Raw genomic sequence first — 23,523 nt, 5'->3', positions numbered from 1 at the left:
ATTCGCCTGTAAAGTCACACTTGGTTTGATGTGAGACCTTGAGTGAGTTACCTGGGCTCTAGGATTCTGAGTCTTGCACCAGAAAATGGACCCAGTGGCAACTCGCTTGAACATCACAGTGAGCATCAAATGATATAATGTTCTGGAAGGACTTGTCGCAGTGTCTGTCCCATACTAAGAACCCTGGGGACTGCTATGCGCTTTATTGGCTGAGTGCTGCAACTGAGTGATGATCCTCTTGATTTGATTTTTAATCTAAAAGTAATATAGGAGAAGTGGTGGTTTAGGGAAAGCTGTTCTGGACTGTTTAAATAGCTGTATTTGAAATCTGGCCCCGTCAGTGTTTAGCATTCACCTGGAGCCTTAGTAGCTAATATACAAATAGGGATACATCATCTTTTCAGCCTGTCTCACAGGTTAGTGTGAAAATACATGTGGAAGTGCTTGGAACACTACAGAAGACTGTCATTAGCACCTAATCAAAACATGTCTAAAGTTGTTTCTTAATGGTTTCTATGAGGAGATCTGCGCTGTGACCTTCACAAGTGGTTCATAAGTGTTTTGTTTTTCCCACCTTAGGAGAGACAGAGAGGCTAATGGGACTCTGCAAGTGATTTTTTCTCCTCTCCCAAGTGATTAGGCTCTTTGAAGGTAGGCTTTGTTAAGATCAGTAGGTAGAAAATTAAAAAAAATAAAAAAAACTCATAATGGAGAATTTGGAACACAGAAAATAATAGTGTCTAGCATTCGAATAGGATTTGCTGAAATCATGTTACCGAAATTACTTGTAAGTAGGAGATCCAAGAAACTAGTAAGGTTTTGATTGCTGTCCTCCCTAACTTGGTTTTAGTCGTTTACAGATCCTGGGTGGTGGTGATGGGTCAAGTAATTGGCTTCATGTCACCCCTGTGAGAGATTGCTATTGCACACTTAGCTCCCTGGTTTCGGTTTGGTGCAGCCCTGGCCATTAACAGGCATTTGTGGGGTGAACTAGTAGTGAACTATCTCTCTAACTCTACCTCTGTCTCTATGTATCTATTTTTCAAACAAATGAAAACCTAAATAAACAAAAAACAACAACAAAAACTCAAGCCCTGCCCTCCAAATCCCAAAGAAGTCAATGTCCCACATTGTGATTTCAAAATTACTTTGTTCCTATTTGAGAATCCATAACATTACCTTTTATTTGGAAATAGACAAGGTGATGAGGAATAGTGGTGGGATGAAGTTTGAAGAAATGGCAAAGTATCTCAGCTTCGAATCCGTGTACCTGACACTTGTTCTGGTGATCGAACGCTTCTCCTTGAATTCTCTGTGGGTTGCCAGTGTTTGGGGCTGCATTCTCCCAGAAGCTGGCTCTCAGAGAATAGTCCTGTACTTTTCCAAACTCCAATATGTAGGCTTCTTTCTGTTCTTACCACTTAGTGTCAGGTGGTGGAGAAGAGCTCAGCTGAGGTCTGGCTCCCTGCGTTTCAGTCTGGCTCTTTGGTGTTTGACCTTGGGTGGCTCTCTGACCCCTTGGTACTGCAGTTTTCTTATCTATAGAGCAGCAGCACTGATGATGGTGTTGTGATGACGCCTCCATTTTATTGGTTGTGTGGATTAAATGGGAAAACCCATGCATTCACACCACTTCTTTTTAAAAAAGATTTCTTACTTATTTTTATCAGAAAGGCGGATTCACAGAAACACAGATCTTCCGTCTGCTGGGTCACTTTGCAAGTGGTCGCAACAGTTGGAGTTGAGCCAATTTGAAGCCAGGAACCAGGAGCTTCCTCCGGGTTTCCCACGTGACTGCAAGGTTCCAAGGCTGTTGGCCATCTTCTTAACTGCTTTTCAGGCCACAAGCAGGGAGCTGGATAGGAAGTGGAGCAGCCGGGAAGCAAATTGGCACCCTTATGGGATCCTGGTGTGTGCAAGGCAAAGATTTAGCTGCTGAGCCATTGTTCAGCAGCTTTTAAGAGAAATATGTTTGATTTATAAGAAGTGTTTTATTTGTTTGAAAGATAGGGTGACAAACAGAAGGGAGGTGGGAGAAAAGGAGGGAGAAGATATCTTCTCTCCACTGGTTTACTTCCCTAATGGCTGCATTGCTGCAAACCAAGGATGAAATCAGAGCCTGAAACTCCATCTAGGTCTCCTGTGTGAGAGGTACGGACCCAAGGACTTGGTCCATCCTTTGCTGCTTTCTCAGGTGCATTAGCAGGAGTTTGATCAGGTGCTGGGCAGCCTGAACTCAAACTGGCAGTCTGCAATGGGATGCTCGAATCCTAAGAGGCAACTTAACCTATTATGCCTCTCTCTTTCTCTCTATCTATCTGTCTAGGACCAGCTGCTGATTCAATCCCCATAGGCTTGCAACAGCTGGGGCTGGACGAGGCTCAAGTCAAGAGTCAGGAACTCAGTGTGAGTCTCCAACAGGCATAGTAAGAACCCAGATATTTGAGTCATCACCTACTATTTTCTGGAGTTTGCATTAGCAGTAAGTTGGATCGGAAGCAGAACTGAAACTCAAAGGTCAGCATTCCAACAGGAGAGGCTAGTGCCTGGTAGCATTTAACCGCGGCACCAAACATTCCTCTCCTTTCTCATTTTTCTATCTCTGCAATGACCATCCTAAAATCTCCATTTGCGTTTTATCCTTTTTCTAACTTAAATGTGGACTGTCCTCTTCATGTTTAGTATAATTCCCTTTAATGTACACATGCATTTCTTTCCTGAGCACCTGTAGTGTACGAAGCACGCTGGTAGATACTGAGAATACAAATCCTGGGCTTACAGAGTTTGCATCTAGTGAGAAAAACGTGGAAGACAATGAGTTAGATATGACTGTGCAAGAAAGGTCAGGGTGCTGTGGGTTACACAGCCAGGGACACACTCAGGCTGTGAGGTCACAGAAGCCTCCAGGAGGGCACACTCAACCTGAGACTGGAAGCATAAGTAGAACCTTCAAGAATGAACCATAGTTCTATATTTTCCACAGATACCTTTCTGGTTGTACTCTTTCTCTTCTACCCCATCTTGGGCTATGTTAGCAGTTTATTGCTGCTTCAGGGGTGGCATGTGTAGATGCTGTTCTTGTCTTGGAAATATGTGGATCTTTTTCTCTCCCACTGAGTTACAATGTCTCAAAGAAGAAACCTGGACCTTATCTCCCTTTGTATGGTCAAGCTTCCTGAATAACTGTGAAAATTGGCCCCGAGTTGGTGTTTTCTGAAAGGAACCACATGTGCTTTGCAGGGAGTAAATCTTACAAAGGCATTCTCTTACTCATGCTTGACTCATTTGGCCCTAGATTCCTCCTTGTTTTAAAATGACTCAGTTGCATTATATATGAATCGCAAGGGTTGAATTAGGGTCACTCTGGTAGGGTTTCTGTGTTTCCTTCCAGTTTGAATTATGTGGTTGCTTGTTGCAGCACCTGTTTTGTAATGGGGTTGCACATTTGTGTAAATCTGGGCTCATTATACTTCAGCAGGTTTCTAAGGGGATATTTTGGTGGGACTACGTTAAAACTGATCAACAGGTGGGGTCAGACAGCAGCTCCACCTTTGTGTGCTCCTTGGGTTCCTAGACAGGTGTCATGGATCATCTGTGGAAAATAACTTAATATATGTGAAATCTAAATATATGGTCTCAGTTTGATGGACCACAGAATGTGAAATTTCAGAGAAAGAGATCATGGGACCTTCAGAGCAGACATCATCACATGTAGAGGAGTTCATGGACAATAAAGAGGTAGCCCAGTGGTAGCAGCTGCCCGGCATGGCCTGATACAATGCCGTGATATGTAGCATCATGATACATGACACATGGCATGATACAATGCCTAGCCTATATAGCTTTATGATAGAATTTCTAAAAAAGTATTGTAATTGAAACTAACATTATTGGTTCTGATTTTAAAAATGCATTTGACTTGGGAGAGGGAGAGAGAAGGAGAAGGAGACATAGAGGAGCAGGGAGAGAGGTACAGGGTTAGGACAGGGCCTTCGAGTCAACCCAGTCACCATTGTCACAAGCATTTATTTGGGAAAGTGAACTAGCAGATGGGAGTTCTGTCTGTCCATTTCTTTCGGATGGGGATATTCAAATCATAGCAACCATCTGTTAAATGTCAGTACTGTTGTGAGTCCTAGGTATATAGTATATAAAAAGTAGTCAAATCCTTGCCTTCATGGAGCCTATGCTATAGCAGGAAGATAGGCACCTGATTTATAGAAAGATATAGTATCTTCATATGTTATGAACAGGGTACAGGAATAGAGAATTATAGGGTGTATGTGGGGTACCAATTTAGATGGAATGATTCCGGAAGAGTTCCCAGGGAGGGGACAAATGAGGAAAAGAGGAAAGGATGTACTAAAAACATTGGAGGGAGAAAATTCCAGGCAGGGAGTAGAGGCAACAGCAGCAATGTGCTAGAAATACTGGGAACAGCAAGGGAGCTGGGGCCCGGTGAGGAAAAGTAAGAGTCATGTGAAATGAGGACTCAGAGATAACCAGGGCCAGGGATAATTTTAACTTTTACCTTCCTACAGGTTCAGTTACATCTGGTGTCTATAGCTCATCTTGGCTTTTCCGTTTGGCACAGAATGATGGTTTGTCAGTTTCCACTGCGACCAAGGGCAGTGGACAGATGAGTGTTGTGAAGCAGCCTGGCTTCCAGAGATATAATGGCTTATTAGAGTTTTGGATTATATTGTTGTCTCCTGCCTCTTGAGACTTCACACAGTGTTTCTCCCCACAATCATAGGGTGAGTCATTGTAGGGGGGGGGGATGTTCTGATAAATTTAAAGCCAGCTCCCTCCATCAGCATTACCACAGAGCTGCTTTCTTAGTCATCCTTTAATCTTGTCTCTGTTTTATGACCTCTTTCTCCAGGATTAAAATAGCCCAGCATGCTGCTTCCAGTGTAGATACTGGTTAAGGACAGAAACTGTGCTAAGTGACTCACCACACTGAGGAGTGAAATGCATAGTCCTGTCTTGGATGGGCTGCTTCTGAAGACAGGAGACCCACAGAACACAATGTCCTTGGGGGGGCCAGGGTAATTAAAGCGATGCTCAGTGTTCCAAGAAGCCAAGAGGAATAAATGGTTCTTTCTGTCAGAAGCTTAGCAATGATTCCCAGCGGAGAGGATGTGCGAATCTTGACATAATAGAATTTTGTTATTCAAAACAACTGCCTCCCAGATCCTGTCATAATGGTTTTGACCTCTTACAAGTGAATAAGTCTCTGACTCTTGTTGCAGTTGAAGATAGCTGCCACTAGATATTGGCAGAAATCTGAGTGGCAGACATAAGTTGTTTGCCAGATGTTAAATGGCTTATTTTTCATGTATACAAAATTGCTTTAAACATCTGAGGTATCAGTTATCTATTGCAGTATAATAAAATAACTCAACAAATAAATAAAATGACCCCAAAACTTGATAAACTAAAAGAAAACAGTTGATTCATTGACTCATGATTCTGAGAAATTAGTTGTTAAGGCTGGGCTCGGCTAAGCTCAGTTGGATGGTTCTTCTGCTCATTTGTCCTAGGTCTCTCATGAGGCTCCAGTTACCTGGTGGCTTGTTAGGGGCTAGGTTTAAAGTAGCCTCCATCACTTGCCTGGTAGTTGGTATGGTTTTATTGTGGGATCCTTTTCCTCATGACTTCTTATTCTCCAAAAGGGTAGTGAGTGAGAGGGAGAGTGAGAGGGAGATGGAGAGAGAGAGAGAGAGAGAAAGAGAGAGAGAGGATGCCTTGATGGGAGTGGCGACAAAGTCACACTACCAAGGAGTGCTTGGGTAGGGAGAGTTTTTCAGCCCTGCTTTGTAAACATTCCATTGCATTGTATGAGATTAGGTAGGGTTAATTATAACTTGATTGGCGTATGCTCTTCACTCTGCCTGACATACCTTTCTCTTTGCCTCTGGAAGGATTCATCTTTGTGCAAGGCCCACAGAAAGTTGGATCCTCTCTGAAATCCTCCGTGGTGCCCAGGCCGGATGGCTAAATTCCCTCTCCTGTGCTACTTCAGCACTGTGCCTGTGTTCCTTTGTGCTCACAGGCTCTTCTGTTGTGAGTTTTGATATCCTCACTTGTCACTTCTTAGGAGTGTCTCAAGGCCAAGGACAATGTCTCGTGCTTTCTTTATAGTTGTATCTCCAGTGCCTTTAGCAGAGAGGTTAGCGCTATCAAATAAATCACTCAGCAGAAGTAAGTGAATGTCACCCATGAAGTCACAAGGCAGAAATGAATGAGCAGTTTACGCTTGGATATCCAAGTACTCTGAGTTGACTCCAACAAGGGAATAAGCTTGGTAGTATAGTGGCAGTTAACTACTAGTGGGTATGAAAAGAGATTGTGCCATATTCCTAAAATTGTTTCCTGGAAATGAACAGCGGGTAGCCTTCTGGCTAGGACAGAAGTCAATGTTACGTATTTTTGGAGTCATTGAACAAGTTGCTGAATGGCCTTGATAAGTATTTTCCAGTATAAGGATTGTTTTTTGTTACGAATTGTAATTATGATACTAAAGTTATTTACTGAACTGATAGATTGTGCTAACCTGTGTGTAAATTTATGTATCATTACACTTATTTTGCACTGAAAGAAACTGAGGGCAAGCAACTTTCCAAAGATTAAGCAGCACAAAGATAAATAGTGTTGGAACTCTGATTTCTAACTAGCGTTCCACATTGTAGCTCAGTAACTCCTACAACAGTGTTTTCTCTGCATCTCTTGAAACTTGATTAGAAGCATAGAGCAGGTGCTGTGGTAGAGTGAGCGAGCTTCTGCCTGTGCTGCTAGCATCCCATTTGGGCACTGGTTTGTGTCCCAGCTGCTTCTCTTCTGACCCAGCCCCCTGCTTGTGACTGTGAAAGCAGCAGAGGATGGCCCAAATCCAAGTCAACTGGGAGACTCTTCTAAATTCTTCACTCCTGGCTTTGGATCGGCTCAATTCTGGCCATTGCAGCCATTTGGGGAGCAAGCCAGCAGATAGAAGATCTGTCTCCCTCTCAGTCTCACCTTTTCTCTGTAAATCTGACTTCAAATAAAAATAAATAAATCTTAAAAAATAAGAAATAAATGTAGAGTCTTTTCGCAAACATTGTGAAATGTATGCTTATCTTCTATTTACTTTTTCTTTAAAGATTCATTTATTTTTATTGTAAAGGCAGATTTATAGAGAGAAAGAGAGACAGAAAGACCCCCTATTCTCTGATTTGCTCCCCAAGTGGTTGCAGTGGCCAGAGATGAGATGAGCTGATCTAAGGCCAGGAGCCAGGAACTTTTTCCTGGTCTCCATTCAGGTGCAGGGTTATGAACTGGCACCCATTTGGGATCTTGGTACATGCAAGGCAAGGACTTCAGCCACTGGGCTACTGCCTGGGCCTTGTTTACTTTCTTTGTAAAAGGCCTGTGCTTGTTGGGATTTTTTTTTTTCCTTAAGGTGTATTTGAGAAAGAGAACTTCTATCTGCTTGTTCACTTCCTAAATGACTGAAACAGCCAGGGTTGGGTCAAGGCGGAAAACAGGAGCCAGGAACTTCTTCCAAGTCTCCCATGTAGTTGCAGGGTCCCAAGTCCTTGGCCATGCTCTGCTGTTTTCCCAGGTGCATTATCAGGCAGCAGGTTTGGAAGTGGAGTGTCTGGGAATTGAACTGGTAGGATAAATGCATAATATATTTCATGTATTTTAATGTATTATATATTACTTAATATGTAATATATATTATAACTTTTGTGAAAAGAGAAAGAAGAATTTACCACTAGTTAACTGCCCAAAGACCTCCCACAGCCAGAGTCGGGTCAGGCCAAAGCCAGGAGCTTGGAGTTTGATCGACATCTCCATGTCTTTGTCAGGGACCTGAAAACCTGAGCCTTCCCTGTAACTCAGGCATTTTGTGTGAGTTCATAAGTTCGTCTGGCCGTCTTGTACCCTGATCTATTCTCCAATGTTCTTAAGTTCTTGTAGCTCATCAGAAAAAGACATGCCCTTAAGACCTAGAGTTAGCAAAGACTTGCTTCGATTTGAATCTCTCTTCCATTCGCTAATGCTTTTGTTCCAACCCCAGCAACGTCTGCACTGTTAGACACTTTCTTTATATCCCCGCTGGACTGGATAGGTAAGCCCGGCTCCGGAGTCAGACTTTAAAACCATTTTTTAAAAAACTTTTCTTACTTTCCAAGTCTCAAATGAATTGTAAAACAAAATAAATATGCCAGGATGAAAGAAGCACTTTGCAAGTTCTTTTTACTATGCTTTTGGGTAAGTGGGTGGGGTGGAGGGGGTGGAGAAAGTTACCTCTATTCTTTTGCAGTGATTTAAAGATTTGAAAAGAATCATATGGGATGGATCTCTCTGCTCCTGATTGCCTACATGGGTTTTGGAGTTTTCGCTAAGGAAAACTTTTGTTCATTATAAAAGAGAATGACCCAGATAAAATAAAAATAACCTCAAGTTGACAGTATTCAAGATTGGGATGGAGGGATTTTTACTTCCTAGAGATTTATCAGAGACCTTTAATGATGATATTTGCCAAAGCAGCATGACCTTTTCCTGATTTTTGTTTGGATTACCTGTGTGACTTCTACGACTTACCATTATCTCTTCCAGATTCCTGCATGGTCATTTATTCTTGACATTTATCTCATGTACGTTTGGGGTGGAAATTTCTCTAAATCATATTTAAAGTCCTTACGCTCCCACATGGGAGACGTTGAATCAGAAGAAGTTCCCTGAAGGTGTTCTGTAGGAAGTCGTTTCAGAGAGGAGAGTGGCTTCATTGTATTTGGAATGAATTTTCTGTTCCAATTCCCACAATCCTGGTGCGACTGGGATGTGGAGTGCGATTTTAGCAGCCGTCCCTTTGGTGAGATGAAGGAACGGACGCATTTAGGTCAAAGATGTCAGAATCAGAATGGAAATCTGCTTTGTGGCAGCTGTTGTTTGTCACCAGATGCTAATTAGGTGATTACAGGATCCCTGTGGAGTTCAGGGACCAAGTAAGAGTGGTGCTTGGGGTTGAGAGGAAGAGAGAGATGCCTCTGTGCCCTGGCACCTGCAATGCTCACATTCTTTACAGGTAGGAAGTGTTGCATGTCTTTCTACTGTTATTTCCATTTGGAATTTTCAGCTAAAGAAATAAATGTTCAAAAACACAGCACACACACACACACACACACACACACACACACACAAACAAACAACAACAAAAAACACAGATCCAAACAACAAGAGTCCGTTCATTTTATCGGCAATGGTTAACCTCACTGAACTTCAGTTCATCCTTCTGTGAAAAGGAGCAAAGGTCATCTTTCTGCTCAGTGCTGTCACTCATCAGTGATTGGCTCTGCCATTTTGTAGCGGAAACTAGGATTAGTATTCTTTCAAAATATTTTCTTTATTTGTTTCACCTTAGTATCTGAAGTGGTCAAGCTAAAAAATTAAGCTGGTTGAAAAATTGTAATTTGTATGTGACACAGTCAAGCAGGCATTATTTTGCTGCTCATACTTTTACCTCTTTCCATTCTGGGAAGGATTGAAAATTCAGTTGCCAAGCTCCTAATAATAGAAACTTAAAATGATGACTTCCTGGGGTTGGCGTGGTATTAGTTGAGATACATGCATCCCATATGTACCTGGGTTGTGCTAGTAGCTGGCTTTGATTCCTGAATATAATTTCCTGCAAATCCAGACTTTGGTCATGACTCAAGTAATTGGGTTTGTGCTGCCCATGTGGAAGACCTGGATTGAGTTCATGACTCTGGGTTTTGGCCTAGCCCAGCTCTGGCCATTGTACTCATCTTGGAAGTAAATCAAAGAATTAGAGTTCTGACTCTCTGCCTTCCAAATAAAGAAATAAAAATTTAAAAAGTAATAAATTCGTGGTTTCATGTGAGCTGGGGTGGGACTTATTAAGTATTTGACCTGTTAGCCATTTAACCTTAGATGTTTGCAAAGGGTTTCATATTAATGGTATATATTTTTTTAAGATTTATTTATTTTTATTTGAAAGGCAGATTTTATACACAGAGGAGAGATAGAGAGATCTTCCATCTGGTTCACTCACCAAATGGTTACGATGAGCAGAGCTGAACTGATCTGGAGCTGGGAGCCAGGAGCGTCTTCCCAATCTCCCATTCGAGTGCAGGGGCCCTGGGACTTGGGTCATCCTTCACCGCCTTCCAAGGCTATAATAAGCAGGGAGCTGTATCAGAAATGGAGCAGCCCATTTGGGATGGTGGTGATAGCAGGCAGAGGATTAGCTTCCTATGCCACCACACTGGCCCTTAGTGGCAGTTCTTAAGAGAGTTGAAAACTGACTTCTGGTGAAAAACAATGGGCCACAGTTCCACAGCTTCCCAAAAACCAACAAGTGTTGGAGTCCCAGCCAAGACTGTGTGACCCCCCACAGTGCTGGTGAGTGAATGGGCTTGTAGCTCTACTCAAGGCTATTTTATGTCAAAGTCAGAGTTCTTAATTTGGAATACTATTTCCAGACAGTTCTTTAAAAAGGTTCACTTTTGAATTATTTCTTCTATTTCTTCCCACAAGTCTGCAATTCTTTGGAAGTTTTTAGTCTCTTAAAGCTTATCATAGCCTATGCTAGATGTCAGAGGTTGAACTGAGATAATTACATCTTTATGAAAAATCGCTTGAGTTTTGTATGTATCACCCTTTAGCAATCTCCTGCCCCAAATCAACAATAATAACACTATTCATATTGGAAGGAAAAGTGACAGGAAGAGAGGGAAAGGAAGAAGAAGATGATGTTGGAGAGAGGGAGGGAGAGAAAGATAGGTGGAAATGGAGGGAGAGAGAATATGCTACATCTGTTAGTTCACGCCCCAAATGACCACCACAGTGAAATCCAGTGGCCAGCAACCCCATGCAGATCTCTCACCTGACTGCTAGGGGTCCAAGCATCTGAGCCATCTTCCCTAGCTTTTCTAGGTGCATTAATAGGGACCTGAGTCATAAGTGGAACAGCTAGGACTTGAACTGGTACTCTGATATGGAATGCTGGCATTGCAAGCAGCAATTGTATCTGCTGCTCCACATTGCTATCCCCATGTTGCTTCTCTTTCATCTTTAATTATAACACCAATTGTGATACATTCCTCTTTAGATATTTGCAAACATTTGTACAAATCTCTTCTAAGACTGATTGATTCATGGTGAACATCTGGCCCAAAGGAGACCCATTTTATTCTCTGTCTGTCCTAGAAATTTTCCATTTGGCTTATTGGAGCCAAGCAACATCTTTCTCATAGAAATACTCTCGGGTCATGAGTCTTTCTCTTATGAAGTCTTGTTTTTTATTTATTTATTTATTTTTATTTTATTATTGCTGTTTTGATTCAGAGAGATGCTTTCTCTTGCATTTCCTCCTTCATCTTAAGATAAACCAGATCAGTTTCTGTTGCTTGGAACAGAGAATATCAACTAACCTGGTACTAATGAGTTCCTGTGTTGTCCTTAGAAAAATATTTGCTTAATGGTAATGGGAAGTGGAAGACCTCCATGCTACTCTTACCTTCCCTGATTTTTAACAGGGTTATTGAGATATAGTTCATGTACTGTAAAGTTCATCCTTTTAAAGTGATACAATTCAGCACATGTTTACTCTGAAATTGTACACTTCACATTATGAAGGGATCTTGAGCTTACAATTTTCTTTTTATTAATAACATTGTATTATGTGACACAGTTCCATAGGTACTGGGATTCCTCCCACCCCTCCCATAACCCTTCCCCCAGTGGTGGGTTCCTCCACCTTGTTGCATAACCACAGTTTAAGTTCAGTTGAGATTCCTTCATTGTAAGCATATACCAAGCATAGAGTCTAACATCTTATCATCTCGATAAGTTGAACGGCTTCTTGAGGAGACCTTCTCTGGTCTGAAGGCAGAGCCAACAGAGTAAAATCCCGTTGATCATACAATTTTAACACATTTCATCGCCTCCTCCAATACCCCATACGCTTTGGTAGACATCAGATTCTTCTCATTCTGAATCAGGATGATTTTGGTGTCTGTTCTTCCATTTTCTGCCCCCTGCCATTTCTATTACGTTCCTATGGTATGTATCAACCACATTTTAAAAAATGTGGTTCAGGGCCCGGCGCGGTGGCACAAGTGGTTAAAGGTCCTTGCCTTGCATGCCCGGGATCCCATATGGGCGCCGGTTCTAATCCCGGCAGCCCCGCTTCCCTTCCAGCTCCCTGCCTGTGGCCTGGGAAAGCAGCCGAGGACGGCCCAAAGCTTTGGGAACCTGCACCCGCGTGGGAGACCCGGAAGAGGCTCCTGGCTTTGGATTGGCATAGTATTGGCCCATTGCGCTCACTTGGGGAGTGAATCATCGGACGGAAGATCTTCCTCTCTGTCTCTCCTCTCTGTATATCCGCCTTTCCAATGAAAAAATAATGAAAATAAATCTTTAAAAAAAAATGTGGTTCAGTGATACAAAAAGTTCACAGAAAACTGAAATGAAAAGACAAGTCATTTCTGAAGTAAAAACTTAAATTCACATGTGGTCTCTTCCCAACACGTTCTGTGAAGTTTTTGAGAACTTGTACATACACAAGTATGTGTCATGTATGAAATCCCCTCAAATATACGGAGACACAAGTACATAAACATGTATCTATATTCACCGAATGTTAAAGACCATGTGCATATGGAAATGCTGTTTAGAAGTGGAAATGAAAAAGCAATAGTTGACTGTAGAACCTAGTGGGTTTTTTTTTTTCCGTATGATTTTGTAAAGATCCCTTTGAATTGTGTTTTGAAAATACTGTAAAGGATCAAAATTCAGGTTTTTACATATCTCTAAAAAACAAGAAGAGAACATGTATACTTAAAAGTTCACAGGACATGTGTAGCATGGAAAAAACTCATGGATTTCAATATTTTGTGGCACCCACTATTATCTTTAAATCCCATCCCTATAAGCTTAAAATTGTTTATTTGTTTTTATTAATTTTAGAGGCAGACAGAGAGAGAGGAGAGGCAAAGGGATAGAGTTGGTGCTGGGCGGGGGAAAGACAGGTAAGTGAGTAAGTGAATGAACAAGCTTACATCTGCCGGTCTACTCCTCCCCAGGAGCCTTCACTGAATGTGGCTCGTGGCTGAGAACTCAGTTTGGGACCCCATTGCATGAGATAACACCTGTTGCCCTGCTGGGACGCGTTAAAAGGAAGCTGAATCTAAGAGCTCCGTTGTGGGGTGTGGGTGTCCTCCGCTGTATCTGCATTGCTCTGCCTTATGGTCTGCCCCGCACAAACATACGTAGTCTTTCCTGGCAGGATTTCTCTTTTCGGACTTAGGAATCTCTCAGATAGCTCTAACTCCTTGCTGACTGAATGAATGACACCACTGGATATGTAGTGTACTGTGTTGGGGGGGCCCTATTCATAGCTTATGCACACTTTATGAATGACACAAACTGGCTTTTCAGTCTGCTCCTTAGGACGAGGTGAATATTTGGTGCAAAGTGCTTGCTTTTTACCACCTTTCCATTGCCAGGTTGTTTTTCTTAAAGGACTACAAGGCTGACACCTTTTAAAATAAAGTAGGGAGGTCATTTCTCCAACCTCCATAAGGTCTAATTTCTTGGGGGAAGGTGTTAAGATGCATATGGTCAGAGCAGCTGAGGGAGACCTCAAGACCAACAGCCCACCCCTCCCAACCTTTCTAATGGATCCTGGATGATATTGCTGCTGTAAGACATGGGGTTTGTCAGCCCCTTTCCTGGAGGTGGGGTGACTCTGGAAATAGGAAGGTAAAAGTTTTCTTTCTAACTTGAGAGTTTGGCAGGGGAACTCATGCAGGTCAGAGTCAGGTGAAATGAGTAGTTGAGTGCCTGCCACTTAGCTATCTGAAAGGTCATTTGGTAAAATCTTGTTCTAAAAACAAATTAGATGACTAGTAATTGTATTAAATGAATGTGTTGGGGGAGGAGGGTAAAGATGAGGTAACAGAGTAAGAAACTGCAATAAAGATTTTTAGTGTCATTTACCCCAAAGATTTACTAAGTAATTAAAAGAGTGGTTTGAACCTGTGACAGTTAATATTGGAAAAACGTTTGAATTACAGCTGTTGTTTCAATGATTGTGTGTTTTGAATTCTTTAAACATGTGTTCAAAAAAGCAGTATTCCTTAAATTTTTAAAAAAGAGTTTGATACACAAAGTGACACAGAGAGAGAGAGAGGTCATCTAACTGCTGGTTTACTCCCCAAATGGCTGCAACAGAAAGCTGTGGGCCAGACTGAAGCCAGGAGCCTGGGACCCTATCCAGGTCTCCCATGTGGGTGGCAGAGTCCTATGCACTTAGGTTATCCTCCATGGCTTTCCCAGATGCAATAGCAGAGAGCTCAATTGGAAATGGAACAGGAGGCGCTCTGGCACTCTGCTATGCTATGCCAATGTCAGAAGTGGCTTTATCCATTGGCCCCAGATTTGTTTTTTTTTTTTAAACCTGTGTCAGGCAGACAAATATTGATAGAAGGGATCCCACTGCCCTTTAGTTGTTTGTTATGATCTAATAATAGAAATGGAACACTGACATTTTAAACAGAAATGATTGGTTTTCCCAACAAGAGCCCCTTTTAGAGTTATTTGTAGGTCGGTTAATGGAAAATCAATTAAGGCCTATCTTTGAGTTGTTCTGAAGACCACTGTTTCCTTTCCTATACACTTAAAACCATGCCAAAGTTCTCAGTGTTTTGTTTCCTGGTGATGTATTTGATGACAAATTTTATATTCACTATGCTTGCTTCTTTTCCTTGCCCACATGAGAGAAAGGAGAAGAAAAGCTTAAATTCTATGTTTGTCTCACAGTTATGGTAACAGCAGACAGAGCATCTTTTATGCTGCTGTGCCTCCTGAGAACTTGTTCACGGACTCCCATGAGCATACCGTGGAGGTGTTGGTATGAATTCCGAAAATTAGGTGCAAGCACGATTTTTCTGTTTGCAGTTAAATAGTTTTCCGCTCAGAGCGCTTCAGTAATATGTGTAAGGCAAAAGAGGCTGCTCTAGGTAGGTCCAGGATCCAAAACCCGGCTCTGCATCACAGTTCTTGGGATCCCAAACAAGGTTAGTGGTTTTTCCCCAGATCGTATAGCTAGCCAGTTGCAAAGCTAGAATTGGAACTGAAGTCCTTAAGTCTGAGCTCATGCAATATTCCAGTACGGTGCCACCTTGGAGTATTGGTCTATAATGAAAACCAGAACTCCTCCTTCCTGCTTAACAAAATAACTGCCTGGAGGGCTTTCCCACATCCACATTTACTCACATGTCTGGTCTATGTGAGAAAGACCTGGTGTTTTCATGCTTGAACAAATTTTTCCTTCTAATATTATCTACTGAGCCACGTGCACTTTTCTGATATTTTACCCTAAAGGAGGATGTCTTGGGACCGAATGTCTAAATTTTAATTTTCTTATACCTTTCTCCGCAGACACACTCTTCTGCCCTCACATCAGGGCTACATATTTCCACCTGGCCTGCTGTTTATCTTTTATACACGTAACATTGGCTCAACGAAGATTTGGAGCTGGAAGAGTGTTGTACATCCTGTACAGGCCTATGGAGAAAGGGATTAGAGAACCTGCCCTTAACATCTGATTAGAGACAAAGTGGAAAATGATTAATAAGAAAACAAAGTCACAGAAGAAGCAGAGCAGCCAAGTTGTCTGCAGAGAGATGCTGTTTTCTTTGAAAGAGTTATGTTAAGCTCTTGCTTGTGGAGGAGTCTGGATTTACTAAAAAAAAAAAAAAACAACTTCAAGGCTTTTGGGTATAAGCCAATTCATATTTTTATATAGCTTGGAGGCAGTTTTCATAGCAATGAAACCTTAAACTGCTCTACAGCGCAAAACTTTATCATTTTGTTTTTTCCCCATAGTGTGGTAAAGAGCTTAAGGTCACAATTTTTTTTTCAAACCTGCCAGGAACTCATATTTTCCATGTTTGGGGATAAAGACATAGTGGATTCTAAACATCTGGCTAGTCCCTATTTAAATAATTTTGTATTCCATGAATATTATACATAGATAATTACATTTTCACTTTACTTACCTTTTTTGTGTTTCAGACATTCTGAAATCCAGGTTGGATTCTGACTCCAGTAGCTCTTGAAAGTCATTTTTCTAAACGTTGGCTGAGGCAAAGTATATTTGCTTCTTTCCCATATAAATTCAAGCATGGCTTAGTTTTGTGTATTCTCATTGTTCTTCCTTTTTTTTCCCTCCCCAAATCGAGTGAATGTGGGATTTCACAGGAGTCATGGCAAACGAGATTGTGCAGTATTTTTAGAATAGGGGAGACTTTAGATTTGGCTGGAGGAAACCTCGGTTTTCCACACTGGCCAGTATCTACTCATGATGTGATTGCAGTCAAATCCTTTAAGCCACCCCAACTCATCCGCCTGTGAAGCGGACACAGTGCTGGCAGCTCCGGAGGCATGTTGTCAGATGGTGAGCTGTTGAGCGTGAGGTGTTTTGAATTCTAGGGGAGAGAAGTGGACAGAGTAACTTGAGGTCAAGGACAATCCCTTGCACGCAACCCCCACCTAACTACAGCCCAGCAGAGGGTAACGAAATCCTGTCCTCTGTTATATCATTCCTCTGTGCCGGCCAGCTGGTGAGACAATTTGCCTTCTGGTTTTCTCATCTTTTGTTATATTTTTCATTCACTGAGTATGTATGATGGCTATCTTTGGTATATAATGGCGATTCGAAGCTGTTCCTGAAAAAGTCATGTGTGTATGTGTGCATGCAAGTATGTGTAAAGCAAATAGATGGCAACCTGAACCCCCAGCAGAACACAGATTCACATCCTGTAGAATGTTTTTTAGGGAAAAATGACCACAAAACAATCTGGTAGGTATGAGGATGCTCAGAGTCCTGACTGGGTAAAGAAGACACTAGGTTTTTGCATTTTGGCCCAGATGTCACCTGAATCAGAAAGTGGAACTTGCTTTTAGAGAGGGTCTGTCTGAAGGAAAATGCAGCAGTTTTCTGAATCCTTTGACTAACAGCAGGAGGTGTATACTATTTTCCTCGTTTGATGGATGATCATGCTATGGTTTGGGGAAGTTCAATCACCGAGCCATAATAGCACTTGGCCACTTTCCCCTCAAAACCTGTATGTTCCTTCCTACGCTAGCTGTATGCAGTACATGAGAAAGTTATTGAGAGAAAAGAGAAGAGGTAAGGATTGAAGTTGCTTCTCTATGTTGAAAGTTCAAAAATGGATGCAGATTTCAGTTTGACCTGAAAGCTGATGATTTCAGGTGCTGCTTATGTGGAACCTGGTCTCCAGTTCTGGGTGAATTTCCTTCAAGAACAGTGTGCAGAGATTTGCTGGGGAAACATCATGACCACAACACCACATCCCATATCTCCATGTACTTTGTAGACCTGACTGATATCTGGGGTCTGTGATAAAGCCTCAGTGTGCTTTTACCGAAGGATCAAGATGTACGAGAGTGCCCTGGTTCTGCTCTGACTCAGTCGCAACAGGGGATGGCAAGGGATGGCTGTGGCCACAGCACTGCTTACACTTGGATGTAATGTCTAGCATATTCTGAAACCATGCTTGCCACTGAAGGGACGTTTTATGTGTCCTTAGTGCTATAGGGTAGTTCTCTTATTGCTACTTTACAGATGAGAACTCTGCAGTTCAAGAGGCTAAGAACTTTGGTGAAGACTATACAGTAAAAAAATGATAGGGCTGGGATTGGGACCATACAAGCAGGCTATAGTCTGGGCTGTTATATGTAATACAAGTATTTCTCCAGAGACTACCTAAGAGATTATTATATGCTGTTGGGCAGTTAAAAAAACATATAAATTATGAAGTATAATGCTAATGTGAACATCCAGGAAACTAACCTTGCTTTCCCAACCTGAGATCATTGTCAATCCTATTGATGTTACATCTTATATTAGCTCCTGTTACTTCTCTTCCAACAGTGACACCTTGAACCTTGTCTACCTCAGTGGAATGGTGTGTTGCACAGATGATATTTTGATGTTTTAGATCCAGTTTTTTTTTTATGATTAATCCCTGTTGCATGTAGCTGTCGTTTTTCTTTTGCACATTGTTATAATCTTTTATTACATACATGTATGTCCTTGTGTCTGTTGTGTTCAGGTACAATGATTTCTTCAGGCATTCTTTTTTCCATGAGATGCTAGATAAGTATTTTAGACTTTGTGGATTATGTAGTGCCTATTACTCTATTCTGCAACTGTATAAAAAAGTAGTTGTAGACCATAAATAAATGAATGAGCATTACCATGTTCCAGTAAAACTTTGTGTAAAAATATAGTCAGTAGACTAGCTTTGACTTACTGGCCGTAGTCATCCAGCCCCCTGGAATGCACTTAGGGTTAAGATCCTGCATGAGTATATGCATGGTAATTTCTTGCTAAATTATTTTTCCTAAGTGACTGTACTAATTTCTCCTCAAAGTCGCAATATTAGGAGTACCTGTTGATCCATTTCTTTGTCAACACTTGGTATTGTCAGATTTAGTGTTGTTACTGCCATTATTATAATGGTTATTACAATGTGTGTAAGACAGTAGGGTAAAAATACTTGTTATTTTCAAAAGTAGTTTTCTGGCTACTGATAGGGTTGAACCTCTTTCCACATGCTGTTTGGGTGATCATATTTCTTCTTTCATAAAATTCCTGTTCATTTCTTTTGTGCATTTCTCTATTAACTATTGATCCTGTCCATATGATTTGAAGGAACTGCATATATTCTGAATAACAATCATTTACCATTTTAGTGCATTTCAGATATTATTTCCCATTTATGGCTTGCTTTTTTTCTTCTTCATAGTGTCTTTTTTGAGCAGAAATTCTAATTTTCACATTGTTAGATATGTCACTCTTTATAGCGACTCTGTTAACAAGAAAATAACTTTCTTGTTATTCATAACAAGCAGCTTCATTTGGATTTTCTAAGTAGATACCACACAATGTGACTGATTAGAGTTTTTAAAATTATTTTTCTTCTTTGCTGTTATTTTTTGATCTTTGTGTTCTCAGGCCTCCAAGTAGATGGTGATTTTGGGCGTAATTATATACTTCATTTTAAAGGGAGTGCTTCTAACATGTGCCATTAAGAATGGTATTTCCTGTTAATTTCAGTGAATGTACTCTAAAAAAAGTTAGTTACTTCTCGAAAGGCAAGGGCAACTTCATATGTTAGCGCATCATGCAATTTTTCTTCTTCATTCATGTTTGTCTAATGCTGAGTTGTTCTTTAATTACTAGAGGAAACCGATTTAGCCATAATGTATTATCTTTATACTCACACATACACACTTCTGGATTCCATTTACTAATAACGCTGAGTGTCTGAGTGTGAAGTCTGGCCTGTAAGTTACCTTTCTCGTGCAGTTCATGTCTCACTCTGATGTCAAGATGATCATGGTTCCCAGCATGAACCGGGGGAGAGTTTCCTCTTCTCTCTGGAAGATTTTGTGTAAATTGAAAGCATCTGGGCTTTCTTTGCCAGAAGAAATCTAAACTATAAACTCAAGTTATTTCATAGCTGCAACACTCTCGGGCTTCCTATTTCTTCTAAAATCATACCATGAAAGATGGTCTTAAAATATTTTTCTAAAAGCTTATCTCTTGAAAAGTGCTGCTATTGCATTCTAAAACTGAAATTATGTAAGATATCTAACAGGAGGTGGAAATGTAAGAGTGATGTTTGGAACTTGGTTGATTTGGATCTAGTAAGAGAATAATGAGAGAGAAGGAGAGAGGGAGGGGAAAAGTGTGTGTGTGTGTGTGTGTGAGAGAGAGAGAGGTGAGAGAGAGAGAATGAGACAGGTATCAGTTTGTCTCAAATCCTCTCCCATCCTCAAGGATATGAAGCTGAAACATGATCACAATTTTTTTTTGTATAGTACACATATTTTGCTCAAGAATCCATTTTGTAGGAAAAGTATTTCCTGCTTAATTGATTAAAATTTAAAAGAATCAAAACCTGTAGAGCTTAGACTGATGATCAGATTGAATGTGATTATGTTGAAGTCATATAGTGAGTAGTAAATTGACTATGTGAAATAGTATTTGCTTCTTAATAAAAGTTAAATTTGGAGGCGTCTATCATAACTACTTCCGCAAGAAGCAATGATCTGGTTGGAATGGTAAATTCTCAATTTTGGGACTTGAGAGCACTGTTATCAACAGCCACCTGCCTTTATCCACCCCTTGTTCTTTGGCCATCCTGAGGTGTTTGAGTCAGTTCTAAGGCCAAATGGCACAGTGATCCAGGCAGAAACTCTCAAGTCACACTGCTTGGGTGAAGACCTGGTTGTGCCACTCACACAGGTGGGTCTTCATTTCCCTAATCTGTTAAGTAGAAACCAGAACAGTAGCAACCATTCAGGGCAAGTGTGAGGATTAAAAGAGCTTGAGAACATGGTTGGGGTGTGGGGGCTGTCATAGGAATGTTTGCCATTACCGATGGACTTTCACACTTTCACTTGTTTTTGGCTCATTCTCCAAGATGCTGACTCTCCTTTACCCTTCAAGACATAACTCAATAGTGGCCCTTTGGTCCAAGTCATACTCTTGCTGCTTTTCTAGCCACTTGGCTGTGACTTTTGTAGTAGCCTTTGTAACGTAATATTGCTGCTATTGATTTACTTGGCTGTGAAATTGTGGGCATGAATCTCTTCCCTTTCCACTGAGTAAATGTGTATTGAATGGAATAGTGGACCAGTTTTCCCTCATTCCTCTCTCCTTCTCTTCCTTCTTCCACACTTCCTTTGTATCTTTTATACTGACCTTCCTCCTTCCCTAACTTCCTGGTTTCTCTCGCTATAACTGATACACATTCCCATTTATTCCTCATAGGACCCCTGTGATGTACACAACAGGAGGTTCCTAATTTGTAGTGTGGGGACAGAGGGTCAGGGAAGTAGACAAGTTGCTGAGCCAAAGAAGCAGTCTCATTACAGAAGTGTTCTAGTGTTACTGCCTTTGTTCAACACACTTTGGTAATTTTTCTTTGGATTCCCTTCTGGCCAATCCATTAACCACATTGGAAAAAAAAATAATAAAGCAGTCTTACTTTTGATTATTCTCAGAAATGTTAATTTCCCTTCTGACTTTCTAATTGTCCTAATTCATCACATTTGTTTTCAAAGAGGCTTGGATGATCCCAGAAATACAAACCACTGTTCAGGACAAAAACCTACCACTATTAACGATGTTTAAGTGACTTGAAATCAGTTGCTAAAGAACACCCCTAGAAACCTCCATGGGAGACGTATTGCTGAACTGCAACCTGCGTTTGCTCCTGTAGACTTTGTTTCAAAGTGCTGTAGAGAAAGGCATTGGTGGAACATTATATTAATTTCTAATCCCATGTCATGCTTTTCAGTGACACCTTTATGGAGATATAATTTATATACTAAACAGTTCACTTAGAGTGTAAAATTCATTGTCTTTGGTGTATTCATCAAATTGTTCAAAGAATACCCCCATTTAATTTGAGAATATTTGCATCAGTCCCTCCCTCTAACCCCCGCCCCTACTTCCTCCCCGCCCACTTGGAAAGCCTTAAGTTATTTTTGTCTATGGATGTTCTTATTCTAGTCATTCTGTCAGTTTTATCATATACTATGTGATCTTTTGTGATTTATTTCATTCTTCTAGATCAATATTTTATGTATTTTTATTAAAAGTATTTAAAAATATTTATTTTATTTGAAAGATTTATGGGGGAGGGAGGGAGGAAAAGAGTGAGAGAGAGAAGAGGATTCAAAGATTGAGAAAGATATTGTCCATCTGCTGGTTTACTCCCCAAATGGCTGCAATGGCCAGGGCAGGATTATGCTGAAACCAGGTGCCAGGAGCTTAGTTTAGGTCTCCTGTATGGTTGCGGGGACCTAAGCACTTGCTCATTTTGGGCTGCTTTTCCAGGGGCGTTAGCAAGGAGATAGATGGGAAATGGAGCACCTGGAACTCAAAATAGTGTCCAAAATGGGATTCTGGTTCTGTGGACAGTGGCTTAACCAGCTGTGTTACCAACCACCCACAACATCATATTCTCAATACCCATCCGTATTGTGTAATGGGTGATGAATACCACAATAATTTTCATGGCAACAATGCATTTAGTGGATATACCACGTTTTATTGAACTATTCCTTGGTTGGTTGGCAAATTGGTAATTTCCACTATTTTGTTAATATAGATATTGTTGCTTTGAATATTTGTGTATAATTCAATGGCTGAATGGATGTACAATGTGGGGATAGATATTGTGATACAGTGCATTAAGCTGCTGCAAGCCATTCATAGTTCCTGAGTTTGAGCCTAGACTCTGCTTTAGATATAGCTTCATGCTAATGTGCACCCTGGGAGGCAGCGAATGATGGCTCAAAATGTTTGGGTCCCTATTGCTCATGTGGGAGACCCAGATGGAGTTCCAGGCTTCTGGCTTTGGCCTGGTCCCACCCTGGCTGATGTAGACATTTGAGGAATAAACCAGTAGATCAAAGTTCTCTCACTGTGGCTCTATCTTTCAAATAATAAACCTGAAACTCAACTATATCTCTATGATGGGATAATATGCAAGTATAAAACGAATGAAATACTGATATTTGCTCCTAGAAGTATAAACTTTGAAATATGGGCGAGATCTTTCATTGCATGAATCTGTTATGAAATGCTCAGAATAAGCATTTCCATACAAACAGGGAATAGATTAGTACTTAGCAATGCCTGGGGTTAAGGGATGGGAAATGACTGCTGAAGTGTGCACAGTTTCACTTTTTAAAAAATTAAGAGAAGAAGAGAGGAGAGGAGTTGGGAGGGGAGAGCAGAGGCAGGGAGAGTATAACGAAGAGGAAAGAGAAGAGAGCTGCCATCTGCTGGTGTACTCCTCAAATGCCTACAACAGTTAACGCAAAAACCAGGAACTTCAGCCATTACCGGTTGCTTCCCACGGTGTGAATTAGCAGGAAGCTGGGGTCAGGAGACAGAAACAGGCGCTGCAGTGTGAGACATGGACGTTAGGCTAAACGTTTGCCACTGGAGTTACTTTTTGAGGTAATTAAAATATGGAAACACTTACTATGTTGATGGCTGTACAGCTTTATGCTTTTATTGAAATTAGTGAGGTTTACATTTTACATGGGTGCACTGCATTACTAAAATTATTGATACTTTCCATCATTAACTATGCAACAGTGTCTTACCTGGTGAGACTGTTGCACACACATGCAAAGGACCTTCTGATTTCCCATGCTCTGGAATTTCTTAACGTAACGCACATACTAGAATGGATACCCATAAGGAATACAGTCAGGACGATCTATCACACAGTGCTTTCTGGGTATAGACCGCATTGAGAAATAGCTCAGCCCTCCTGAGTGTCAGCTGCGGCAATTCAGAAAGATTTCACAATGTTACACTCCAACCTCAGACGTTGTATTAGGCATGCTTTACAGCACCATAAGTTCCCTGTGTGCAGGAGCTGGGCC

General features: G+C 41.1%; 1 protein-coding gene across 3 annotated transcripts in view; it reads left to right on the top strand.

The window, feature by feature from the left end:
- The window catches only part of ERC2 (ELKS/RAB6-interacting/CAST family member 2), a 628,330-nt gene that overhangs the window by 89,628 nt on the left and 515,179 nt on the right, over positions 1 to 23,523 (top strand). The gene's annotated exons all lie outside the window — the stretch shown is intronic.

This window comes from Ochotona curzoniae, unplaced genomic scaffold (assembly GCF_017591425.1).
Source record: "Ochotona curzoniae isolate NIBS_2020 unplaced genomic scaffold, NIBS_Ocur_1.0 contig_908, whole genome shotgun sequence".
NCBI lineage: Eukaryota > Metazoa > Chordata > Mammalia > Lagomorpha > Ochotonidae > Ochotona > Ochotona curzoniae.
This window is presented reverse-complemented; position numbering and strand designations above follow the sequence as displayed.